The sequence below is a fragment of the Cebus imitator genome, unplaced genomic scaffold (assembly GCF_001604975.1).
Source record: "Cebus imitator isolate Cc_AM_T3 unplaced genomic scaffold, Cebus_imitator-1.0 Scaffold18, whole genome shotgun sequence".
Lineage (NCBI taxonomy): Eukaryota > Metazoa > Chordata > Mammalia > Primates > Cebidae > Cebus > Cebus imitator.
The window spans coordinates 3,024,022-3,045,415 of NW_016107333.1; the positions used below are offsets into that span (position 1 = coordinate 3,024,022).

At 47.2% G+C, this 21,394-nt stretch overlaps 1 protein-coding gene across 1 annotated transcript in view; it reads right to left on the bottom strand.

Annotated features, from left to right (window-relative positions):
• PPP1R16B (protein phosphatase 1 regulatory subunit 16B) overlaps nucleotides 1–20,124 on the bottom strand; it is a 122,580-nt gene extending 102,456 nt beyond the window's left edge. Inside the window, exon 1 of the mRNA XM_017512008.2 lies at nucleotides 19,994–20,124. The gene's annotated coding sequence lies outside the window, so the exon portion shown is untranslated. The remainder of the gene's footprint in view (nucleotides 1–19,993) is intronic.
• Nucleotides 20,125–21,394: the final 1,270 nt, after the last annotated feature.

Sequence of the window (21,394 nt, forward strand, 5' to 3'; positions counted from 1 at the left end):
TGTTGACCAGGATGGTCTCGATCTCTTGACCTCGTGATCCACCCGCCTCGGCCTCCCAAAGTGCTGGGATTACAGGCTTGAGCCACCGCGCCCGGCCCACATGAATAATTTTTTTAAAGAACAACTAGGATCAGCCTGGAATGAGGATAAACTGTCTAACAGTGACAATTCAACAAAGCCCCCCGATGGCATGATGGGGCTAGAGGCACACGCCACCACTACCAGGAACTCCATGGCCTTTAGAGGTCTATGTTGGGTGGCAGGTGGGACTGGTCCCGTGAAGGCCCGTGAGCCCCATTCCTGGCCTGCAGGGGATGGCATCGTATTGGGAGTAAGCGCTCTATCATGCATATCTGCACCAGCATTTGGTAACCACCAGGCTACACAACTTGCAAGGACCATTTTAAGCAGATACTGATTGACAATTTGGATCGGTTCTGCCTGTCAGGGTGAAGCCGCACTCAGGCTCAGCTCCAAGAAAACTTCAAGGAGGCTACAGCTCAAACAGGTAAAGGAATACCCATGAACACACCAGTCTTCCACGCTGAGTTTCCCCACAAGAACTTGAACCTGCGGTGGCCCACACACTTGTGGGTAAATACAGCAGTGTGGAGAAGGCCTTAGGGGATGGGAACAAGGGTGCCAAGGACAGGGGCACACACAAAGCCGATGCGATGTCTACAAACACATTAGTCAGTCACAGGCACGGTGCTAAACCAAACAGCCTGTCTTCTAAAGCAGCTTATATAATAGCTAAGCTTGGGGAAATGGGAGTCAAATTACAAACAGTTTCTCCAGGCTTGAGGGAATGTAGTCCACCCCCTCCCTTAACAGGGAGATAAAAACTCCTTTTGCAGCTGAAGAGATCATTTTCCAAAGGAGGCCACCTGTGGCTATGGAACACACTCCTGGGTTACACAGTTGTTAAATAGGGGATGGCCCTTCACATCAGGTAGGCTGGGGGTGGCCTCGAATCCCTGCCTTTCTCTCCCAGCATGACACTCGTGGCCAAACTCTCCTCTCTTGTGCCACTTACGTTGGTGGTAGCTACTTGGTGCACTGTGAGGAGAGGGATTACGAAGCTATGTGTGAGTGATAACAGGAAGAATGTGTGTTGTGATCAATGAGCAAAGCTTGCCACGGCTGAAGAGGTGCGAAGTGGCTGCATGCACGCTGAGTACTGAGTACGCGATTCTGTTCTACATCAGGCTGCCCAAGAGCTTGGCATCCAAGTATCCCTTGATTACAATCCTTGCCTGGGCATGGTGATTTATGCCTGTAATCCCAGCACTCTGGGAGGCCAAGGATCTAGAAAGTTATGAGGGGAAAGGCCCTCAAATCCCAGGATATCATTCAAACAACAGCAAAAACTTCACCATGGCATCCATGGTAGGCAAGCATCAAGAAAATCTCAGGTTCACATAGGAATTTTTCCAATTACCCACCCTAAGAGGCAAAGGAAGAACAGTACTCCATCCTGTTAAGGTGACTAGATCCAGACTCTAGGAACTCAAGTAGAGGGGGGCAGCCCCTGTTTTACTCCATATGGATGTTAGCAAGTATTTGTTCTATTACAAATTGTCTATCTGGTTTGTTAACCAAAATATCCCCTTATCTCCCTGATCACTAATACCATGGATTTTCTGACATCTTGGATTTCACCAGGAAGATCTTTTAAAGCAATTGCAGCTGCTTTATAGTTTTTTCCTAGTTCCTACTTCCCCTCCCAAGGCTGGCCCTGGAGTGTGGGGAGATAGCATGCTGTTGGTCATTGGATAGGTTCCATTCAGGAACGGAGAAGGACGGAGGCACTGTCACCAGCCAACACCATTCCCCATCCAGATCTGGGAATCACTGTCTTGTCTATTCCAAGCTTCTTGGGCTCCATACCATTGCCAGCATAAGAGAGGAAGGGAAGCATAGTTTGCTGCCTTATAAGACCAGTCTCTCCATTTGAGAAACCTCAAATATCCATCACAAGCTATCTCCTCCCCTTTAGCCAGGGATGTTCTTAGCCAGTTAGAAAGAGGTTAGGATAGATTTTATTTTTATTTATTTATTTTTTGAAGCAGAGTCTTGCTCTGTTGCCCAGACTGGAGTGTGTTGGCATGATTTCAGCTCACTGAAACCTCCACCTCCTGGGTTCAAGTGATTCTCCTGCTTCAGCCTCCTGAGTACTTGAGATTACAGGCACACACCACCATGCCCAGCTAATTTTTGTTTTTGTAGCAGGGTTTCACCATGTTGGCCAGGCTGGTCTTGAACTCCTGACTTCCAGTGATTCCATCTGTCTTGGCTTCCCAAAGTGCTGGGGTTACAGGCATGAGCCACTGTGCCCGACTTGGGATGGGAATTTTTAAAAGCTTTTCATATAGTTTGTTCACTGAAGCTCAGAGAATAATTCCAAGGAGACAGGGACAATTAAAAGCATAGAGTTGAACTTGAAGGAAAAAGTCCTACCCTGGAGGACAAAAGAATGAAAAGAGGAAGACGAGGGCAACGCAGAGAGCAGATTCCAACTAAGTTGCATAGCCAGTGTGGGATGGAACTGACATTTGAACCCAGGTCTGCCTAACACCAAAGCTTACACCCATAAAAAGCAGAAGGAGAAGAAGGAACTAGGAAAATCTCTAAAGGAACCATAAGTGCTTTAACAGATCATTCTCATGAATTACAAGAAGATTTCAGAAAATCCATGGTATTCATGACCAGGGAGATGGGGACATTTTGGCTAACAAACCAGACAGACAATTGGTAATAGAACAAATACTTGCTGAAGTCAGTATAGAGTAAAACACATGCTTAACGAAACTAAAGGCAAACATTTTAGGACCTATAAACTAGATACATGAAATGAACCTAGAAACAAAGGATGCCAGGTAATCATGGCAGCTTCTGTGTCTAGCATACCTTATACCTGCCCAGTTCTTTGCATGTAACCTCTCTGGGGATCACTGCACCAACTCTGCAATGTAGATATTGTTTCCATTTCAGAGAGCAAAAAATTGGGACTCAGAAAGGTTAGGGAGCTCCTGAGTAAGGCTGACGTTCCAGTTGTGTGTCTTTGGCATCTCTTCTGATTATTATCTGGCATCTGTTTCGATTGGTCAGTCTCTATGCCATTTGTTAAGTATTTTTAATATCCCACTGCTTAAAAATAAAAGAAAAAATGTCAGACAGGAAAGATGAGCCATGGAGGCATGACTGTAAGAGGAGTCCTTGAAGGAAAATAAATGAAATCTCTGCAGAGTAAGGATAACTGATTAAAGTCATAACTTCCCTTACTGTTGGAGCCGTCATCACTTTTGGAGGCTTCAGCAGGAAATATATTTCATCCTAAATTTCATAAAATCTGCCTTCCAAACCCCTGTAGGCTCAACACCCAATGGCTGCTTCTTTTTTCAGTGAGCATTTTTGTGTGTTTTTGGCTCTTGTTTCGTTCTGGGTTTTTTGTTTGTTTGTTTTAGACAAAGTCTCTGTCACCCACGCTGGAGTGCTATGGCATAATCTCGGCTCACTTGAACCTCAACCTCCCAGGTTCAAGCGATTCTCCTGCCTCAGCCTCCTGAGTGGCTGGGACTACAGGCAAGTGCCACCCTGCCTGGCTAATTTTTGTATTTTTAGTAGAGACAAGGTTTCACCATGTTGGCCAGACTGGTCTCGAACTCCTGACCTCAAGTGATCTGCCAGCTTCGTCCTCCCAAAGTGCTGGGATTACCGGCATGAGCCACCGTGCCCGACTTCAGTGAGCACTTTCTCACTTTCACTTCACCCAGTAACTCCCAAACCAGATTCATAACAGCAACTGGCCTCTCTCCTCTCCTGTCTGAGAGATGAAACTATTAGTAAGAATAAAACAGAAAGTTTCAAGATGCTCCACATTTTGGTAAGTGGTTTCCATCTAATACACAGGTTTTGAAGTCTCAGTACTGGATCTATGACCTTCCAGGTCACCACGCAGAGAAGCAGCCTGTAGTATTCTGCCTTTAGAGCATACTTCTGTACTTCCGCTCTTTGATCTCCAGCCAAAGTTCCTCCACTTTGATTCTCTCTTCTTGGGTATACAGAACTCCAGGCATGCCTCTGTTTCCCTCTCACCAGCTGTATTTCCTTTGAATGTGGTAACTTCTCTATAAGCCATAGTTTCATCCCATGAAAGTGGTGTTGCTAACACAATTGAAATTATCTCCTCATGTTAAAATCTCAGATTCACTTTGTTAGCCGCTTTGGTCTACACTCAAATGTCTGGAGCTGTACTCCATTTCTGAATACCCTGTTTCATACTTGATGCCAACAATGAGTAACTACTACTTTCAGAGTTTTCTTTAGGCAATTTCCTCTGTGAATTCACTTTCATTTTAATTTAAAGCTTATTTACTTAGTCAATAAACAAATATTTATTGCCATCTATATGAGGTAGGCAATAAAGTAGGGTAGCTCTCGGGATCTCTTAATGAACAAAGCTATTAATCAGAGAGGTTCTGCTTCTGGTAAGGACAGAGTAGCTCTTTGTAGATCAACCATCTCACACAAAACAATTACAAACTCAAGACAGAAAAAAAGATTGGAAGGCACTAAATGTGTTCAACTACAAGCAATTAGAAACTGGAGAGGAGGCAACACCTGAAAGAAAGAAACGGCACTAGATAACTTCTGTGTTTTTATAGCTTTTTACCTGTGGGAACCCCAGTCAGTGCTGTACTTACTAGCTAAAACTTGGATAGAAAAGTGCTCTCTTACTATTTGAGGAATTTAAAGACAGAGCTCAGGTAACCACAGCTGGAAAATAAAGAGAAATATCCCAGAAAAGAGTCACAGAACAGTAGCCCCAAATTCTTAGTATAAACAGTGCCCAAATCTCACTGAATGATGTACGTACAGGGCAGACTTCAAGTAGTTCAATTGAAACTAAATGAATTGCGCAAAGATTTCAGATTTGCCCACCCAAGGAAGACTGAGTTTGGAGTTGAGTTTAGTCAAGTTAACTGCCAGATTAAAAAAAAAAAAAAAAATTCTTTCTGAGGAATAGAATAGAATTCAGAGTCTTTTCAGGTCTCATTCACAACATTCAGGATGTAATCCAAAATTACTAGGCAAATTAAAAACAAACAAACAGGAAAATGTGATTCAAACTCAAGGGAAAAGGCAATCAATGGAGATCAATCTCAAGGTGACCCAGGTGTTGGAATTAACAGATAAATATTTTTAAAGCAGTTATAACTTTGCTCAAGAATGTAATGGAAATTATGCTTGTAATAAAAGAACAGATAGGAAATCTCAGCAGCAACATAAAAAGTACAAAGAAAAGAACCAAAACTATCAATCAATTCCACTAAATTCCCACCAATACCTTCCTCTGCACCCCTGTGGGTAGCATCTCTCACTAGGGACAGTTACAAAGTTCTAACATATTTATTTCAATGACCTTTTTTTTTTTCTTTTTGGTTTTCCTTTTTTTTTTTTTTTTTTTTTTTTTTTTTTTTTTTTTTTTTTTTTTTTTTTTTTTTTTTTTTTTTTTCAATGACCATTTTTTAGCACCTTCTAAATGCCAGGTTCTAGGCAGCCTTTGGGGCACAAAAATATGTCACAAAGACCAGAGCTTCTTCTCTGACAGTGTCTATATAGTCCACTAGTCACTTCTCATATCTCCCCTTTTCATTGAGGTCTTAAATTATAAAAAGAGATCAAAGTCCTGCTATAGCATCTTTCCAGAGCTTCATAGTGCTTCCCCTTAGCTTCAAGATCACTCCTGGTGGAGCCATTTGCTCCAAATAAAGCACATGGAAATGAGAGGCAGGCTGTCAGGTTTGATACACATGAACATTCTCCCTCTACTGGCTGATAGCCAGGTCAGGTCTACCAAAAACTCCGGGACGTCACAGGGAGTCCATGGAGAGGCACTCCCCATTATAACACTTCTTTCCCCAGTTCTGCTTTGCTTTCGCAGAATCTATTAGGAAAGAGGTTCTCAAATCTGGCATCGGAATCACTTGGAGATGCTGGGAATATACATGAAGACTACAGAGCAAGACCACTACAAATCTATCAGAATGGCCATTTTTTTTTTAAGACAGAAAATGCCAACTGTTGGCAAAAATTCTTACACACTGAGTGGGAATATAAATTGGTACAATCACTGTTTTAAACTGTTGTGCAATGTCTTGTAAAATTAAACATGGGCATGTCCTATAATCCAGCAGTTGAATGCCTAGAAATACACCCAACAGAAACTTTGCAATAGAAATATACATTTGCTTTATATAGTACGTGATTTTAAAAAAAAAAGAAAGAAATATACATTCACTAAAAGGCATTCACAAGAATGTTAATTGCACTATTTCTAATAGACACAAAGGATAGACAACCTAAAATGCCCCCAACAGTAGTTTGGAGAAAAAATATAGTTTGTTCACACAATGGAACATTGTACAGCAATGAGAATGAACAATATAAAATTACACTCAACAATACGGATGACTCTCACAAACAATGTTAACCAAAATAAGCCAAACACACAAAAAATGCATACTATATGATTCCATTTATGTAAAATTCACCAACAGGCAAAACTAATCTATGCAGTTTCAGGGTGCAGAAAGTTAACTGGAAAGAGGCATATGGGTTGGGAGAGCGGGGGGGGGGGGTGGTTCTGGAGTGCTAGTAGCAATCCAAGCAGGATATGGGTTAAATAGACATGTTCAGTTTGTGAAAAATTGGTTCATTTAAGATTTGTGTACTTTTCTGTATTTGTTTTTCCTTAAGAAATCATTACAATATATTTACTTTTTTAATACTGATGTCTTGCTCCCACCTCGACAGATTCTAGTTTAATTGGTTTGGAATGCAGCCAGAAATTGACATTTTTAAAAGCTCTCCAGGTGGGTCTCATGTGCATCCAAGAACCACTGTGTCAGAACTTGGCAAGTCTCCTTACTATTTCTTGGAGCAGAAAGGGCTGCTGCTTCTCCAGAAAGTCTAAAAGCAGGATGTTTTTTGTAGAACACTAGTAGTGCCAGAGGATGTTAATAGGCATTACATGAATAAAGTCTTCTATAGTCAAATAAGCAATATATTTCTTTTTATTTTATCTTTTTTGAGATAGGGTCTCAGTGTGCTGCCCAGGCTGGTCTCAAACTCCTGGGTTCAAACGATCCTCCCGCCTCAGCCTCCTAAGCAGCTGGGATTATAGCTACTACCACACCCAGCTAGTAATGTATTTCATTACAATTATCAACTTTTATTGAATACTCACTGCATTCCTAGAGGTAAGCTATGTGTTTTAGCTAGCCATACTATCTCATGTAATCCTCACAGCAAGCCTGTGAGAAAGGTACTGTTAATCCTTATTTTATAGAGGGTAAACTAAGCTCAGTGATTGCCCAATATCCAGTAACCAACAGGGCTGGGATTCAAATCCAGATTGGCTTTGACACTGAAGCCCATGCTCTTTTTTTTTTTTTTCCTTTTTCTTTCAAGAATTACAAGGGGTCAGGTAGAATGGTTCATGCCTGAATCCCAGCACTTGGGGAGGCCAAGGCGGGAGGATGGCTTGAGCTCAGGAGTTTGAGAGCAGCCAGTGAGACTTCCTCTGTACAAAACGTTTAAAAATTAGCTGGGTATGGTGGCTCCCACCTGTAGTCCCAGCAACTTAGGAGGCTGAGGTGGGAGGATCGCCTAAGCCCAGGACGTTGAGGCTACAGTGAACTGTGATTGCACCACTGCATGATCACAGATCACTGCACTCTAGCCTGGGCAACAGAGTGAGAGCATGTCTCAAAAAAAAAAAAGGACAATCAGTGAAGCCTACGCACTCGACCAAGGCCCTAACTGCCAGTCCAGATAGAGCTTCACTGCAGGAGTTAACTGAGCCTTTGCTATGCTAATCTGAGCTGTAAGTTGCCAAGGCAAGAATGTTGAATGCAGCAGTTCCCAAGATGTTTTCCTTGCCTCCATTGCTTACCTCCCAACCCACCATCCACATCACTGGTGAAGCTTTTGCTCTTAAACCAAGTCTGGTCCTGTTTTTTCCTTGGAGGGAAGCATCGGATGGCTCCCACTGCCTATGCTGTCCAGTCTCAAGCTTTCAGCCTAAACAGTCCAATATCTGGACCTTGACATTTTAGCTTTCTCTCTGGCCATCCTAACTTCCCTCCCTACACACAACTCATTAAATACCCACTCTTCCAGCTGCATGGAACAGGACTGATAGATTCACACCTCCCCAGTGGTACTCACCATTTGCTGAGACTCTATTGTGTGCTACATACTATGCATAAGTTGACTTTAAACCCTGCAATGAGTCTTAGAAACAGGTGACATTACCCCCACTGGATATATTAGTAAAGGGATGCTCCTCTTGACATGCCCAAAGTCACAACTGGGAAGTGTCAGGGCTAGGATTTGAACCAAGATTTATCTGCCGCAAAGCCCTTGCAATTTTCACTACACCACACTCACCTCCTCACCTTCACACATGCTATTTTATGTGTGGCAATACCCTTCTTTCTTTCCACCTGACAAACTCCTCTTGTTCTTTGAGAGGTAGCTCAAATCCTAAAATGAAAAGAGCTTTCCAGGCACCATGTTCAGCACTTGCCTCGTCTCATTTAGACAATGTTGTCTCGATGTCATTTTTTTTTTTTTTTTTTGTGGGAGTGTCGATCTTGTCACCAGGCTGGAGTGCAGTGGTGTGATCTCGGTGCACCACAACCTCCGGCTCCCAGGTTCAAGTGATTCTCAGCACTTTAGGAGGCTGAGGCAGGAGGATCCCCCCTGGTAAGAAGTTCAAGACCAGCCTGACCAACATGGAGAAACCCCATCTCTACTAAAAATACAAAATTATCCAGGTGTGGTGGCACATGCCTGTAATCCCAGCTACTCAGAAGGCTGAGGCAGGAGAATCACTTGAACCCAGGAGGTGGAGGTTAGGGTGAGCCAAGATCACGCCATTGCTCTCCAGCCTGGACAACAAGAGTAAAACTCTGTCTCAAAAGAAAAAAAAAAAAAAGAAAGAAAATATATAGCTAAGGTTTGGTTCCCTCCAGGTGGGTTGACCAGATGATCATACCCCTTCCTACGTGGACCTATTCTTTTTGAGCAAGAGGCCCCTTTACAAGACATAGACAGATGTTTGATGCTCACTCATTAATTGAAAACCACTCTGTGTACCCACTCTACCACAGGCCTGTTCGGAGCACACCTGCTTGTAACCCCTGCAGTGAACAGCCTATTTATGCCACCCACAACCAACCTCTATGAGGTTCAAGGTTGCTGATTTTTAAAGCCAGCCTCCTGCTCCCTTGCTCCCACTTTCTGGACTAATGTACAGATCTGCCCAGGTTTGAGTGACCGGTAATCAGTGCCAGCTGCAAACTCAGCTGGGTTTCCCCAAAGGCTCCCTCAAAGAAACCCTATTTGTAAACATGGAAACTACCAAAGAGACTATTTTAAAATTACTCACCTCTTCCTAACTTCCCACCTCTTCTGCTGTCCCCACTAAGGATAAGCCCCATTATTTTTTGCTTCTAATCAAGTTGTTTTCTTTTGAGAATTTCAAGCCTCCTCACCACCCTGGGACATAGTGCATACAGTATTTTATGAATTCATTTGTGATGTTCACGAATATAGAGTTTATCAAACAAAAGTTAGCTAAGCTTATGTATTTCTCGAGCACAATGTGAACCATGCTGTTTTGCTCTCATTTTATTTGTTCATTTGTCTGCCAACTCCAGGAGATGGGATCAACCTGAGGGCAAAGGCTGGTTTCATTTAATTTTGCCTCTAATTCCAAGCATAAGGCCAGGTAGAATATAGTTCCTGAATATTTGATAATCATTACGTAGGCACAATCCAGGTCATAAAATCTAAAAATTACTGCAGAACCTGATGCAGAAATGTTCTGTTTTGTATCTATCAGACTGATAAAAATGAAAGTTACTTAATCCTCAGTGCTGGAGAATAGATGGGGGAAACAGTCACACACTGTTGAGGAAACGGAAATTGGTTCAGCCTCTTTGGAGAACAGCTGAGCAATGTCTATCATAGTTCAAACTGCCAGGAATTTTCCTTATGAATAAAATCATCAGCGTATAGAGGATACAGAAATATACACTGTTCAAACAAGGATATTGCAACATTATACATTTGCAGGAGGAAAAAAACTGGAAACAATCTTAGCCATCATCAAGAAACTACAAAATAAATGATGGGAAATTTTTATCACTGGACCATCAGATAGCCTTAAAAATCCAGGTATATCTGTGTGTTGGCATGTTCTCAGATAAATTAGCTGAAAAAGAAGCTCTCAGAAGAGTTTTGTAGAGTCGTGCTAAAAAGAAAAATGGATAGACATGTAAATGAATATGGGTTTGCATATGCATATGAAAATGATGGAAAGATACATAAAACATTCATAGATTTTTCCAGGGAAAAGAGATGAGGGGCTGGGAAGATGGGGAAAATTTACTTATGATATACTTATATTCTTTTTATACTTAAAAAGCATAACATACAGCAATAGGAAAACAAAAGCTTAAGTTTATATATAAAAGAAAAAAATGAATGATATTTTGGTGAAAGTCTTCCCTATATTTTTATAAGGTAGCAGGCAATGTTTATAAGGCAACATTTCCTCCCTGTCCAGTCCATGGGAGAGCCAGCAACAGCAATAGTTCCACAAAGAAAACAAGAGACAGAGGAACTCACCAAAAAGGGCCAAGAGCCCTAAAGAGAATAAGTGTCAAAATGAGTACCTTTTACTTGTCTTTGGATGCGAGGAAATAAAGCCAGTTCTGATTGAGAGTCTGAACTAAGACATTTTGAGAACTCACCAGGCTGGCACAGACTCCAGGCCCAAGAAGCAGAGACTAGGGATGCCCAGGTAAGTAATGGCCATAAGTAAGCTAGTAAACAAAATGAATAACCCAGCTCCTGGGGACATAATGACACTGTGCTCTGCTTACCTATTTACCCAGCCCCTGAATACTCCTAGGGGCTAATTCTAATACTAATAACGCTGTAAAAATAGTTGGCATGTATCAGGTACCTTCTACCTGCCAAGCAGAGACCAAATGCCTAATCATATCAATTTATATTACACTATTATTATTCATATTTTACACATGGGGAAATTGTGGCTCAGCAAATAGATGTAAGTAACTTACTCAAGGTTGTAGTAGGTGCTGGAGGTAGGAATCAAACCCACACCTGACTCTAAAACCAACCAAGGTCATTGCTAGCCCTCCCTCCTCTGAGGGAAGGACAAGAAAAAAGCACTCCCTCAGAGTAGGGACAGCCCCATGAAGAGAAGACAGCATTTTTATGCAAAGAAAAGGCCAGAGAGTATAATGATTCAGTGCAAGGACTTTGAAGCTGGATGTCCTGAAATCAAATCCTGACTTTGCCATTTACTGGCTATGTGACCTTCAGCAAGTCATTGAACCTCTCCGTGTTTCACTTTCCCAAGCAGTAAAATCAGAGTAGCAATAGTCACTTCTGGCTGGACGCAGTGGCTCATGTCTGTAATCTCAACACTTTGGGAGGCCGAGGCAGGCAGATCACCTGAGGTCAGGAGTTTGAGACCAGCCTAGCCAACATGGCGAAACCCCGTCTCTACTAAAAATATGAAACATAGCCGGGTGTGGTGTTGGGCACCTGTAATCTCAGCTACTCAGTAAACTGAGGCAGGAGAACCGCTTGAACCAGGGAGGCAGGGGTTGCAGTGACCTGAGATCACACCACTGCACTCCAGCCTGGGTCACAGGGCAAGACCCTGTCTCAAAAAAAAATAATAATGATAATAATAATATCACTCCTTAGAGTTGTTAGGAGGACTAACGGAGTTAAATAGACGGCACCTGGCTCATAAGTACCAAGTGATGATGATGAATATTAAGAAAAAGGTGCCCTTCCCTCTAAGCAGATGCAACCCTGCAGGGTGCAGAGCTTGGCAAGTGGATCACAGGTTAGATTTCAGCCTCTCCTTTAGCTGTGCCATTGTGCCCATCAGCAATACACAACTCTACAACCTTACATAGGTCCTGCTGAGCAATTAACCTGCATGTCTGGCAGTTCTTCCTCCCACCTTCCCTTCTATCAGTCTAGCTGTGAATCAGAATTACCTGGCACACTTTGAAAAAATACAGACTTTCAGGGCCCTACCTTGGCCGATTCTAACACAGGTGGACTGGGCTAGGGCCCAGGCATCTGCACTTTTCACAAACCCCAGGTGACCAGATGACCCTGGAACAACATGTTCCTGGACACATGTTTTTGGAAGTACATGAAGCTCATCACACCTTGTTCTGGCTGTCTGAGTTGCTCCTTGAGACCAAGCATCCTCTTTGTCAAGTCTGGTCCCAGGCTTGGGCACACAGAGAAGGGGCACAGTAAACATCTGTGACTTGGCAAGCCAGTCAGCACAGCATATGGCTGTGCGAACAGGCACAACACACTGTGTTTGCTTTCATGCTGTGTTGCACCAGGGAACCCTTACCTATAGACTTGGGGCCCCCCACACCCCTGCTTCTCAAAGTGCAGTTCACAGACCAGCAGCTTGACACCCTGGGAGCTTGGTAGAAATGCAGAAAACTCCATACCCAGCCCAACTGAATCAGTTTCTGCATTTTAGCAGGAACCCAGAGAGGATGTGTGTGCAAGTTTGTGGCATACGCCCTAGACCCCTTCTCCCTATCCAAGTAAGTTCTAACCAGTGGGCACATCTAGCCTGCCCAAACACCCTTTGGGGGCCAGTCGTCTCCTTCAAACTCCTACAGAGACCCAGAAAAACAGCACAGTCCTTTCAAAAGCCTAGATTCACACTTAGCAGCCAGCCTAAGGCTTCAGGTGAACCTTCACTTTAATGAGTTATTTATTTCTAAGTCCACATTAAAATAAACCTTCCCAATAAACTGAAAAAGAGACATCTCTGGCCTCTATAATTCCAGGGCATAAAACACTCTCTTCTTTTGTACAGAATTGAGACCCCTGCTTTCCTGCCTAAAGCCACGCAGGGACATCAAACAGCCCAAGAAAACAAGCAGTGTCTTCCTGTTGGCCAGGCTTCAAGTTATCAGGCAGATTTCACACTGCAGCTTGACCTCATTAATCCAAGGCCTATCACATTGCTGAAAATGTCAGTGGAAAACAGCCATTCAGTGGGTTTCCTTCATTCCACCAGTAAGGGACAAAACAGGAAGCTGACAGCAGCTGTGCCCCAGCTTGGCAAATCCCAAGGTCCCAGCTGACAGCACCTAGGCTCCCCTGCCCCAGCCTACTTTCCAGGTAAAGACGGGTCCCATATCCACATGAGCAAAATGCAGTGGTGATGGCAGGAACAATTCAGATAATCTGGGCCCCTAAGCACCTGCTTGGGACGGAAAACAGAGAGCTTGGTCTGAATGTCTTTGGCCTGAGTTACCAACTGGCTGTTCATCATTCAAGTTCATCTGAATCTCCTCTGCCTATTCAAAATGTTCCACAAGCCAAACCCTTGGGACTCCAGGGGACATAAGGCCTTCCAAGTCCTCATTCATTCCTTTAATGCATATTGATTGTCTCCCGTGTGCTGGACATCATGCTGATCACGCTGGCCAACTGGAGACACATAGCTGAATGAATTAGACACAGTCACTGACCTTACGGGGCTCATAGTCCAATGTAGTCTTTCTCAGCCCCATCACTATTGATATTTTGGATCAGATAATTTTTTGTTGGGGGGGCTGTGCTGTGCACTACAGAATATTCAGCAGCATCTCTGGTCTCTACTTGCTGGATGTCAGTAGCTCCTCTTTCCCACTATCCCCCCCACAAATGTCTCTAGACATTGCCAAATATCCCCTGGGGAAAGTCAAACTGCCCCAAGTTGAGAACCTCAGGTCTAGTGGATGAGACAGAAGACTAAAAGAGTAATGCTCACATATAATCATAATTATGATAAGTACTGCAGAGAAAAATCTGCTGGATATTATATCAATATTATCTACAGCTTGGAAGCCAGGCATTTTACATACGATTACAAATCCTTATGACAATTCAGGATTGTGTTTGTTAGTCACTATTTAGCCACTTATTGAAGATGCTAAAAATAGCAACTTATTTCTTCATCTTTATTTCCAAATGAAGAAATTAAAGCTCCAGAAAGTGAAAAAATTTCCAAAAGCCCCAAAGCCAGTGGAAAGCAAAGCCAGGATTAGAAGCCTGTCCCCAAACTTTGACCCCTTGGAAAAGGAAATATAAGCCTTTGTTTGGTTATCCTCTGAAACAGGGAGGGTCTGTGGTCATGTGATGTGCTGACCAGGCATCCTAAAAGATTCATTCCTTCCTGGGGCCACCACGGGGCTCAGCCACCATCTGCCACATCAATCAAGCTGCACATTGCCTGCATCAAGGCACATTTGTGGGTGATGGAATGCCATTCTAGATTCTAGAATGCCAAGAACACCTCCACCCAAAGCACCTGCACATAGGAATTTCCCCAAAGTCAGAGTAGATACCCAGAGCACACCCCACTGTAAGCCATCTCCAAAATGCCTACTGCCCAGCACCCAAAGGCACACAAAGTGTAAGAAGCCAGATATTCTGGCCAGGTATGGTGGCTCACACCTGTAATCCCAGCACTTTGGTAGGCCAAGGAGGATGGATTGTCTGAGCTCAGAAGTTCGAGATCAGCCTGGGCAACATGGTGAAAGCCCATCTCTACTAAAATACAAAAAATTAGTCAGGCATGGCAGTGTGCACTTGTAGTCCCAGCTACTCAGGAGGCTGAGGCAGGAGAATCGCTTGAACCTGGGAAGCAGAGGTTGAAGTGAACGAAGATCATGTCACTGCACTCCAGCCACAGTGACAGAGTGAGACTCCGTTTAAAAAAAAAAAAAAATAGAAGCCACATATTCTTTAGTCAGCCTTAGATTTACAAAGTGTGTGAAGAAGGTGGTGCGGGATAGCACATGGAAACTTTGAGACACTCCTAAGATGTGAGTTCCTGTCACTTACAAGCTGCATGCCCTTTAGCAAATTGCCTCACCCTCTGCACCTCAATTTCTCCCTCTGTGCAGTGGGGGATAGGTGCATTCATTTCAACAGATTGGTATAAGAATTCAATAGCGATGCAAGTAAACACCTTCGACAGTGACCAGCATCCTGAAATGCACTTGGTACTATATCACGATTGATAAGTGAGAAGTCACGATGCTTCCTCCACCTCTATCCTCTTCTTTCAAGTGAGAAACTGAGTCCCAGTAAGAGAGAAACAAGTGCAGAGGTGGGAAGAGCATCTCAGGAAGAGGAAGTGGACCTCTTCTTCTTCTTCATCCTTCCTGGGTGGAATGAAGAGGGAAGGATGGTGAAGGTATGGACAGTTGAGCAGAGGCCAGACCTTCCTTCCATGAAAAGTTAATCCTGAAGTTCCTTGGAAAACCTTCACTAGAGAGCCACCCTCTAAGGAAGGTGCAGAGGGACGGCCTCGGGTCAGTGAGTGTTTAATCCTTCAGGGCTCCTGGCAGGATGGCCTCTGCTACCTCCCTGGCCTTGCTTCTGCCCCCATCACAGTCTGGTGACCCTGCTCCATCAGCAACTTCTCCCACTGCTCTCCAAAAACACCCAGCACCTTTAAGCCTCTGTGCCTCTACACACATTCTTCTCTCTGCTAAGGCTGCCCCACCACCTGGAAAACTGCCACTGAAGGGCTCAAAGTGCTCCCACAGCAACTTTTCCCCACCTGTTATTGGCAATAATAGGCTAATAATAGCAATGAACATCTGTGAGCACTTATTAATATGTAGAAAGCCCAAGCTAGGTTTTTAAGTTTTTTGGTTTTGTTTTTTTGAGACGAAGTCTTACTCTGTCACCCAGTGGAGTGCAGAGGCACAAGCAATTATGGCTCACAGCAGCCTCCACTTCCCTGGTTCAGGTAACTCTCCCACCTCATCCTTCCAAGTAGCTGGGACTACAGGTGCACACCACCATGCCTGGCTAATTTTTTGTAGAGATAGAATTTGTTGCCCAGGCTGGTCTTGAATTCCCAGAGTCAACTGATCTGCCCACCTCAGCCTCCCAAAGTGCTGGGATTACAGGCGTGAGTCCAAGCTCGGTTTTTTACCCGCAGTGTCTCACTTCTCTCCTCACATCATCACCCTAGGGAGGTGGCTTATCTGCTTGAGAGGCAAGGCCTCTGTCCATCCTCAACAGCTAAAAGGCGACAGCTTCAAGATTCAAACCTAGGTCATCCTGAGCCACGTGGATCTGTTCTCCACTTCCTGCTGTTGAAGCCTTTATCCCACAGTGTCCTCATTATCTATCTCCAGCCCTGCCTCTCCCCATAGAGGGAGAACCCTGAGAGCTGCCTCATTCATCTTGAAATCCCTTGCTAAGCACAAGGGCTGGGATGGAATAAACGTCTTTTGAATGAATCAATGAATCCTGGAAAATGGCAGTCAGCTGAGAAAGGCTAAGTGGCTGCTCACAGACTCCCCGGGGAAAAGCTGGTGCTAGACTCAAAGTTCCCAGGAGTAAGTCCCCCACCCCCACCCCAGGAGACAGGCTGAGAGGCTTTCCCTGTCCTGATGGCTACAGGCAGAAGAGACAGGGTCTAACTCACTCCCCACCCTGGCTCTGGAGGAGGTGGGACCTTTGAGAGCCCAACACTAAGGAGGAAATAGTAGTGATGGTGACAATGATCATTTCCTGCATTCCTACCCACACCAGATGCTGTACTGAGCACTTTCTTTTTTTTCCTTTGTTTTGAGATGGAGTCTCGCTCTGTCACCCAGCCTGGAGTGCAGCGGTATGATCTCAGTTCAGTGCAACCTCCCTCTCTTGGCTTCAAGTGATTCTCGTGTCTCAGCCTCCCGAGTAGCTAGGACCACAAGCACAGGCCACCATGCTGGGCTAATTTTTGTATTTTTAGTAGAGATGGGACTTCACCATGTTGGCCAGGCTGGTCTTGAACTCCTGACCTCAAGTGATCTGCCACCTTGGCCTCCCAAAGTGCTGGGATTACAGGTGTGAGCCACCACGCCCAGCTCTAGTACTGAGCACTTTCTATGTGTTAATGGTCTCATAGAATCCTTACAATCCCACAAAGTAGGCATTACTATGATACCTATTTTACAAATGAGAAAACCAGGCTCAGAGAGATTAAGTAATGTATACAGAGCAGCAGAGATTTTAGATAGAGATCCCTAATATAAATTAGACCTCTCCGGCTCCCTCATTCTTCATACTCATAGTTTTCTGTAAAAGGCAGGCTTGCCTAAGCCCTCCTTGAAGCCTGATTGCTAAGATGCACTCAGGACAATGAAAGTTTTCCTGTCCTGGTCTCTGCTGGAAGAGTGCCATTTGGGACCTACTGTTCAACAAATGTGATAAGTGTCCTGGGTGCAGGAGGGGTGGTGGCTATGTTGGGAGAGGGGAAGGAATGGTTGTGGGGGTGCGGGGGTGAGGGCTTGAGAATCCAAGCACAGCACCTGAATTCAGGGATGTGCCTTCTGCCGTCTGTTAAACCAGGCTGGCTGCAGCCTCTGTTGCTCCACTCAGGGCATGGAGCTGGTTTTGAGAGGAGCTGAGCCTCAGTTTTCCCAACTGCAAAATGGGGATCAGTAACGCCTACTTCATGGGGTTGTGAGGATTCTGTCAGGCCATCACACATAGGCCTAGTGTCCAAAGTGGTCAAATGGGCTCTGCAGAAAGGAGAAAGGTTCTGGCTTTAAAACCACCTTCTCATGTAAGCATCCTCTTAGCCCTGTGGCTCAAGCTCCTGAAATCACTTAACAGCTAGATTAGAATTTAACCTCCACTCCAGTGTCAATTACCAGAAAGAGCAAAGTCTGAGTGGGCACCTTGCCTACCATGTCTTTCCAGGCCATGGATGATCAGGAGAGCACAGATGGCACCGGGCCCTGACACAAGAACCACAGAGCCACCAATGAGTGTCACAGTGACAGGAGACCAAAAGAGGGGAAGGAAGGATCACTGGTCTTTCTGAAAGAAGTCATTCCAGAAGCTGGGAAAAGCTGGGGCCAGGAAGGTTCCAGGACAGGGGGGCACTGTTAGGTAGACCCCAATAGGCAGATAGGTATAGAGTTGACGGCCCAGGGTGGCCTGGTTGACACCTTGTCCCCAGCATCCTGGGGACTCAGCCAGGAAGATGGGATTTGGGTGACAGGTGGGAGAGAAGGGCATGGGAGATTTGTGTGGGAAGGGCCGTGTGAGCAGGCAGCCTGCTGGAAAGATTTTCTGGCCCCCACCGGCCTCCTGCAAGCTGGCTTTTTATGACAGAGCTGGGGGAGGAAGATGTGGAAACTCCCCCAGCCCCTGCAGAACCACCCACCAGGGCTCCACTTCTGCACCTAAGAGAGACACGCCCCACTCAAAGCCAATCCCGAGGGCGGCAGGTATTGGCCAAGGAGTATTCATCCTCCCGCTCTGCTGCACCCAGCCTCTCCCTCACCTCCCCACAGCCTGGCGGCTGTTAGCCCCGTTTCTTAGAGGCAAGTGAGGCTCGAGAGGCCAAGTGCCTTGCCCACGAGCAGACAGCTAGTTGCCGGCTGAGCTAAGAAGCTTTATTACCAGCCTTGGAGGAGGCCTCCTAGATGGAGGGTTTTTCTCCGGTGCTTCACCAGCCGCAGGAAATGGCAGGGTACACAGGGAAGTACCCCTGCAGACTGAGGCCGCCATCGGCAGGCCCTTTCCATGGAGAGCCCTGCGGGAAAGGGCGCCTGGTACCTCCGGGCCCCGGGTCCTCCACAGAGGGTGATTCAGAGGCGGCACCTGGTGCCCAGAGCCGCGGAGAGCTGGGGGGCGCTTCTGACAGTGAGAACAGGGGCCCTTTATGTGAAATGCAATCACATGGGCGCGCAGGCAGCTCGGTTTTCGCTTCCGAGAAGCGCTGATGAAGCCACGTCCCTCTCCCTCCGCTAATGAGGTGCCCGGGAGCACCGAGACCCAGGCCCAGCACGCGGCGGCGGCGCAACCGTGGGCTCTCGGGAGGGCTAGATTCAAAGCTCTCCGAGGCTCAATTATCCGCCCAGGGCTGGGAGCTGCATCATCAGCATCTCCAGTGAAGCTGAAGGCCGGGCCGGGGAGGGGGAGCGGAGGAAAGGAGTCTGCATGGGGGAAGGAGCAGGGCAGCGAGCGCCTCCGTCTCCCGGCTCTCCACCCGGAGCGGTCGGGGCAGCTCAGCCTGGGCACTCCGGGTGACCTTGGGGAGACCCCTCTGGGCGACCTCTCTGGGGCGGCTGCACGTCTCCGCCCATCCTCGGCGCTCGGGGGCGCTCCTCCCGGCTGGAATCGGTGCGCGGGAGTAGCCCGGAGGGGAGCGCTCCTTACGCGGGGGACCCAGCTGCCGGCGCGCGGGGCCCTGGGAGAGGCCGGGCGCGCCCCTCCCGGGGAACTACCACTCGCGGGGTCTCCCCGGGCTGGCGGGCGCTGTCAGCCGGATCCCAAGGCGGGGCGGGTCTGCAGGCTGAGGCGCCTGCCCTGGGGACCGTTCTCGCCCGGGCAGGAGCGCTCTCTGAGCCCTGCCGCTGCCCGCGGGGACCAAGCGCCGCCACGCGAGGGGGCGGCACCCCCATGCCCGGCCAGGAGAGTGGGCGCGGGGGCACGTTTGGTGTCCGCTGTGGCTCCCGCCGCCCAGCATTGCACCCCCGGCAGACGGCGGCCCACGAGTCCAGAACTGGCCGAGGACCCCACCTCCCCGCCTCAAGATCGGGCCACGACGGCCGCAGCCAACGACCTGCCAAAGCGCCCCCTCCCCTGGCCTCATCAAGGAAGCGCGAGCCCGGGGAGAACGTCCTCACTCCAGCCCCGACTCCCAGACCCGGCGCTCTCGGTATCCGCCTTTCCAGAGTCCCCAAACCCCATTTATCTTAAGCTCCTGGCCCTTGGCCAAAGCGCCCCCGCCCCCAGCGAGGTGACCGGAGGCTGGGACCACCTCCCCGCCCCAGCCCCGCGAAGCCGCAGAACGCAGGGAGAGAGGCGGCGCCGCCGGGGAACTCACCCGCTCTCCCGAGCCCTGCCCCGGGCGGCTCCCGACCCCGGCTCTGTCGGTGGGTCCGCGAGACGCAGCTGCTCTAGCGGCTACCGAGCCGGCTCTGCTCGGCCGCCAGCCTCCGCGCCGCCTCTCGGCTCCTCCCCCAAGGCGGGGCCTGAGCTCCGGGGACTAGGGTGGGCGCGCTCAACCCGATCCGGCTTGGGAGGCAGCGCGGGACAGGGTCCCAGCGCTCTCGGGTTGGGACCCCTCTTCTGAGCTGCAGGAAGTTGAAACCGGTTTGGACGCGGCCAGACTTCGGAATAGCTTTCCTAATGCTGCCCGCTCCTCCCAAATAGTTTTCCTAACCGCCCCCCCTTCCGCCACCGCCACTGTGGAAAGAGGGAAGCCAAGGACTGTATCCCTGCTCCCATTTGACAGACGGGAATCCTGAAGTACAGAGAGGAGTGGTAACCTGCTCTAGGTCACTCAGAATTAATGCCAGGGCCAGGAACTAAGGGCTCCTACCTTGAAGGCCTGCTAGGCCTGAGTCTGAAGGATTCCCGGGTCTAGGGGCCGTCCTAGGTCTTGCCCTGGGGACAGGTCTGTGGGGCCAGGTCCCCCAAACGGGGGCGTGGGGCAAGACATGGGGGCTGTGGCCTGCGGCGTGGACTCGCGTCATTTCCTCTTTCTGGAAAGAAGGGAGGTGAAGCGCTGGAGGAAGGAAGTGGTCGTACCTCTGCTGACATCTGCTTCCCTTCGAGTTGTGCAGGATGAAGATAGGGGCTGCTTCCCTGAGATTTAACGCTAAAAATACAAAGCAAAACATACCCGGTGGCTTCTGTCACCTCATTCAAGCCTCTTTCTGGGGCTGAAGGCCTCTGCACTCTGCGCACCAGCCTTTCTTTACACCACAATAGGTTTAACTATTTAAGTTGCTGAGAGTCATCCCCCACCATCACCACCCCAGGAAGAGAAGAGAAAGTTCATAAACAAAGCAGAGAAAACAACCCCAAACATTCTCTGGAATCCACATTTGCTGAACACTGGCCTTAGAACAATAGGTTTCTCTTCTCCACAAATGGCCTTGTTTCCGGAGCTCTCCCGGCCTACAGACGAGAGCCCTAGGCACCCCGAGGGCCAGCCAGCTGGGAGAAAGAGAGTTTAAGTCTGGGAAGTTTGGGGATGACACCCAGTTAATTTAATTCTCAGCTGTCATGTTTGAGAAACTCTCCCGAATCCTTTTTTTCACTAGCAATGTTCTTTGGAGGCCACCAGCATCACCTGAGTTTAGTGATTTCTTGTTTGCTCACTCACCTTTCTTGGGGGAGAGAAAATCTGTGGGTTGAACTTGTTCCAGGCCCCCAGGCCCTCCCCAGGAACTCTGCAAGGCGCCCTCATTGGCTCCCTGGCTCCCTCTCTGTTCATTAA